Genomic DNA, 6,000 nt, shown 5'->3' with positions numbered 1-6,000 from the left:
GGGTGACATACATACTGTGCCAGTCTGTGCCGTACAACCTGTCAACAGACCTACAATCAGACATGCACCGTACCAGACAGAAATGTGTGTTCCTATTCACATGGGCCAACACACGGACCATCACTCGTGAACCACAGTCCGGCAGATGCACAGGCACCTACGAACACAGGTCAACAGGCATAAAGGTACGCATTCAAACGTACCGGAGTGCACAGACCAACAGGCAGAAAGCATGCTTGTGCCCATTTATATGTACAGAGGCACATCATACACACACGGGACAGGATGGACTGGACTCCGGGGCTATCTGGCAGTGCTGGAAGCACCAGACTGACAGGTTCTAACGCCCAGAGACCGGCTGCACGCCTCTGCAGGAATAGGTGCGTGCGTGCGCCTTTGCCTTCCTTCGTGCAGTGAGTTTGTATTTACAAACAAGTGAGTTCTGCACTAGTGGGGTGTAGAAGGGTGTCACGGAGATCTCTCCATATGGAAAAACACACACATTTAAAAAGCAGATGATTCGGGATCCTGCTTCAAACTGTGGCAGCGTTGGCTGGTATGAAAGTGTGGGTAGCTTCTTTCCATGTATGTGCGTCACAGGCGCGCTGCATCTCCTCTCCGAGCCCGGGGCGCCCCTGCCCTGTAGTGGCGCAGCTCTGGCTTTCATTAGAGCAGTCTGCACAACACCCTCGAAAAATGCCTGCTCAGCAGTTCACGTCTACTGGCATGTATGGCACCCGCTGGGAACACTTCTTTTCAACAGTAGCAGCACACACATGATGCTTACACAACTGCACTGTGGTCGTTTGCGTGTGCTCAGTGCCTGTTGCCAATTGGAATTTCTCCAGTGAGTGACTTGAACATGATGCTATGTTGTGTTATTTCGTGCATTGGTGTGCACGAAGTGTGCGTCATTGTGTGAGCGCGAGTGTCACTCAATGGTTTCCATAGCCTGCTCTCGAAGAGATGTCATTTGTTCCTATGTGATTAAGTGTGGCCGTCATGCAAATGTAAGTACTTTGTGACCTCGTGATGGGTATGCAGCAGTATATAAATAATACTTTTGGAGTACCCCAAAGGCACCTTGGGACTCACAAGAGGTAAAAGTGCTATACGTATACCAATATATTACAATTGTGCAAGGCTAACGTGAAGTTCACTGCCTAGCCATAAGAGGTCTTTTGAGGACTAAAAGGTTAGGGAAGTAAGTAGGTTTGGCCATTTTGCTACCAAGCCCATTAAAAAACACTTATTGGCTGTGGTAAAAGAAGGATGACAGTTCAAAATTAGGTAGTATTGACAGCACTGTTGGGCCATACCCCTGCAGTAATTCCAGAAAAACTGACTGGCCTACAAACAAGCTTGCAGCCTGTAAGTCTGCACAACCAGAAGAAAAGGCATGGTGGCAGATTGTCACATGGCCTCAACTCTTACCACCTGGGGATCCTCCATTCCGCTTGTATCCGGATTGCGATTTCTGGGACCACTACTGAACAAACTTGTCCAGGCCACCGTTCTGCCCAACTCGGCTAAATCTTTTTGCATTCAATCACTCCTCAATTGCACTAATGGTGTTGCTCGTCTGCATTTGGTCAAAACTTTCACTGGCTGACTAGATGCCACGACTGACTCTGGCAAATGCATGGGTGGACAACACAGATCAAGCAACAGTCTGTATACACGTTCTTAAGACCAGCAAGATTCTTACCTTTTGTAATCTCCCCATCCTCAAATCGCTTTGAGGCTCCAGTTAGTGGCAAAACAGCGATTTACAAAACTCGTAAAGCAAAGAAAAACAAACTCCTGAAAATGGCTTCTAGGAAATTTCCTCAAAAACAATGTTGTCGCCATCAGCAATTTTGTGGAGGGACGTCCATATGATGTAAGAATATGGGACAGAAAATGTGCCTTGCTGGTTATTGTTGATCTTTATTGGCTCATGTATAGCACTGAACCCACCACTTGAATCTCACTTTTGGTAGTACAGAATAGCCGGAGCAGTTCTAAGGCGCAAAGGCTTTGAGTTATAAAAGATGCATAACATAGTAGAGTAATTCATTGTATTACAGTACAGTACATACATCAATATCTGTGTGGGCTGTGAGAGCTGTGTGGGCTGTGAGGGCTGTGTTGGCTGTGTGGGCTGTGTGGGCTGTGTTGGCTGTGAGAGCTGTGTGGGCTGTGAGAGCTGTGTGGGCTGTGAGAGCTGTGTGGGCTGTGAGCTGGGTGGGCTGTGAGCTGTGTGGGCTGTGAGAGCTGTGTGGGCTGTGAGAGCTGTGAAAGCTGTGTGGGCTGTGAGAGCTGTGTGGGCTGTGAGAGCTGTGTGGGCTGTGAGAGCTGTGTGGGCTGTGAGAGCTGTGTGGGCTGTGTGGGCTGTGAGAGCTGTGTGGGCTGTGAGAGCTGTGTGGTCTGTGAGAGCTGTGTGGGCTGTGAAAGCTGTGTGGGCTGTGAGAGCTGTGTGGGCTGTGAGAGCTATGTGGGCTGTGAGAGCTGTGTTGAGAGCTGTGTGGGCTGTAAGAGCTGTTGGCAATGTAAATAACAATGCCATTTATTTATAATAAAATAATGTCATGAGCAATGCCAATAGCTCTACCTTTAATAATGCCGAGACCATTGTTTTCTTTGTGTTTAAGCCCTCTACCATGGTGCGCCTTTTTGTTGGACACCTTTGTATACTTCCCTCCCTTCTATATTCCTGCAACACTCCCTTAACTGTGTTGCTGCTACTCACCCAACAGCCCTCCCTTCCCTCATCCATGTTGCTGCTTGCCCCATCCCTATTGTGTTGCTAATGGCCCCTTCCCTCCCTAAACCTTCATTCCCTACCTCATCTATGTTGCTGCTTGTTCCCACCCTCACTCCCTCACGCTCTGTTGCTGCTTTCCCCATCCTCACTCTCTCCCTCGTTCATGTTGCTGCTTTACTCCAACCCTCTCTCCCTCGTCCATGTAAATGCTTGTTTTTCTGTTTGCCAGTCTAACCAGCTGACCATGATGTGCGTGCTTCTGGTTTTCCCACCTAACATTTGGTTGCCAGAATGCGTGAATGTGAAACTGCTTAATAATATCAGCCCTAGCCTTGCAGAATTATAGCTACACCATCACTGTGTCTACTCAGTCTATATAAGTTCAAATTTGCATCCAGTCATGTGGGCCGGTTCATTAGCTATCTCTGAGCCAGGGCCGCTTTTATTTTGGTGCTCACATGCTGCAGTGCTGGAGCTTATTTGTTGTGTGTACGGCAGTCTGACCCTAATGTTATGCATCTGTTTCTCACATTTACGTTTGGTTGCTAGAATACGAAGTGGATTTACTCAAGTGATTAGTGAAACTCCTTAATAAAGTCTGCTTCCAGGAAAAATCGTGTGATGTGACCTTTGCGTTCATTGGATGCACATACGGCATAGGGACAGAGGATATAGGAGAGGGCCTTAGAGTCAAACGCTATCTCTGTAACTGCCCAAAGGTACCTACCAGCCTTTTATCCCACTGAGAGCTGCAGCAAGAAGGCCTCAGTGAGTCATGATGTACGTACCATAGAGCTGTGTTTTACATGCCATGTCATCCAGAGAAATACACTTTCCAGGATTTAAGGCTCTTAATCTGAAAGAGTCAACATAAACAAGCATTTGCAATGCAATAGGTCTCGCATTAGGAAAGTGTGAGCTATTGGTATTGTAAATGACACATTTTTTAAATATGTGTTGGCTCTGAAAATATATAAATTAATAGCATTGTTATTCACAAAGCCAATAGCTTACACTTTCCTAATGCGAATCCTATTGGCTATGGCAATGCTTGTTGGTAGCAAGCAAGGACAGTGCTGTTGTGGTGCTGAGTGATGATGTGGTTTAGCTGAGTGATGTGGTGGTGTCCCAGAGTGATGTAGTGGTGTCCCCGAGTGATGTGGTGGTGTCCCCGAGTGATGTGCTGGTGCCCCAGAGTGATGTGGTGGTGTCACAGAGCGATGTGGTGGTGTCCCGAGGGATGTGGTGGTGTCCCCTAGGGATGTGGTGGTGTCCCAGAGGGATGTGGTGCTGTCCCCGAGGGATGTGGTGCTGCCCCCGAGTGATGTGGTGGTGCCCCCAAGTGATGTGGTGGTGCCCCTGAGTGATGTGGTGTTGCCCCCAAGTGATGTGGTGGTATCCCCGAGTGATGTGGTGGTGTCCCTGAGTGATGTGGTGGTGTCCCTGAGTGACGTGGTGGTGCCCCTGAGTGGTGCCCCTGAGTGATGTGGTGGTGCCCCTGAGTGATGTGGTGGTGCCCCCGAGTGATGTGGTGGTGCCCCCGAGTGATGTGGTGGTGCCCGAGTGATGTGGTGGTGTCCCAAAGTGATTAGGTTAGAGAAAGTTAAGAATATTGCATGGGAGAAAGGAACACATACTGTATGGGAAATAGGGAGGTATAGTGTGGGAGATAGGACAGCCTAAGAAATGAGGCATCATGTATGAGGCAAATTCAAGGAGACTGTAAAAAACTGGAAGGCTGTGCATATAGGAGTAAGGAAGGTAGGTTGTATGGGATAATGTATGATAGAGTGCATGTGTTAAAGGGGGATACAGTGTATGCAAAATAAAATATTTGTATGGAAGACAAATAGACTAATGGATAAAGGAGAGCAGATTCTGGGAGAAGTTATGACAGAAGGCACGACCTAAAAACTGTTTAAGGAAGAACAGAAGGCAGAGACTAAGGGGAAAGTTACACCCTACTGCATGGAAGAAAGGATGAGGGACCATGAAATAAGCAACAGTAGACTTTAAGACAGACCAAAAGGCAGTGTGTATCGGGGAACAGGAAATAGAATGGAGGGGTTATGGGAGAAAGGGAGGCAGCGAGCAAGGGTAAAAGTAAGACAGAGAGCATGAGAGAAAGAAAAGCTGACATGGGAAAAAGGAAAGCGGAGAGCAAGGAAGAAGGGAAGGCAGAGTTCATGGGAGAGAGTAAGGCAGACAGAATGGAAAACCAGCACCTTGAGACCCTCATGGTGTGATTGAGTCAGTCACAGCAGTAGCTTGATCATGCTAGTGCCGAGTTGTTGCAGGTGCGAATGGCGCTGTTGATGTGTGTGGGCCGGGGAGAGATCGGAGGGGCAGGAAGGGGGTGCGTGGGTTGTAGAACGGCACCTGAGGCAAGTATAAGGGAGTGGTACCAGCCCAGTCCAAATTATTGGTGTCAAGAGGGACACTGCTGTTAATACAGGCAGCTCTGTGCGCCCCTATGAAGACAGCGCCCTGGGCCTGAGCCCAGCTCGCCATGCCACAAAGCGTGCCACAATATAACCATGTGGAGGTAGGCAGGAGAGAAGTCCGGGTGTTTTCCCCTCCGCGGGGTCTTAGTCAACATGCTTTGCTGCTGGTTTTCCTGAGGTGGGTTCGGTTTGCCCTGCAGCTTGTTTGCTGTGGTTGGTGGGGCAGACAGCCAGGCCTGCCCCCCTTCAATGTATCGGCGAAGTGGGAGCCTAGTAGAGCAAGGGTGCCGGCCTGCTCTTTCCACAAACCTACACAGCAGATGTCGGGGGCTGCCCGACGTGCTGTGCCGACGAAATTCGAACACCTGCTGGGGTGTATCTGGTCACATTTATTTAAACAAGGGGTGGATGAGAGGGATGAATAACAGACAAGAGTCGGATGGGGTGGATACAGAATACAGACCTGGGGCGGGTTTGGCAGATATAAACAGGGACATGGGGCCGTTGGGGGGGGATTAAGAAACATGAACATGGAGTGGGAGGGGGCGTTAAGAAGCACTGACATGGGGTGGGTGGGTGTGTTAAGAAACACGGACATGGGAAGGGTGGGGAGATTAAGAAACACGGACATGAGGCAAATAGGGTGTTAAGAAGCACAGACATCTTAAGAAACACATACATGGGGTTGGTGGGGGGAAATGAACATGGAAATGGAGTGGGTGGGGGAATAAGAGACACTGACATGGATGGGTATGGGGAATAAGAAGCATAGACATGGGGTGGTTGGGGGGGAATATGAACATGACACAG

This window comes from Lissotriton vulgaris, chromosome 3_1 (assembly GCF_964263255.1).
Source record: "Lissotriton vulgaris chromosome 3_1, aLisVul1.2, whole genome shotgun sequence".
Lineage (NCBI taxonomy): Eukaryota > Metazoa > Chordata > Amphibia > Caudata > Salamandridae > Lissotriton > Lissotriton vulgaris.
This window is presented reverse-complemented; position numbering follows the sequence as displayed.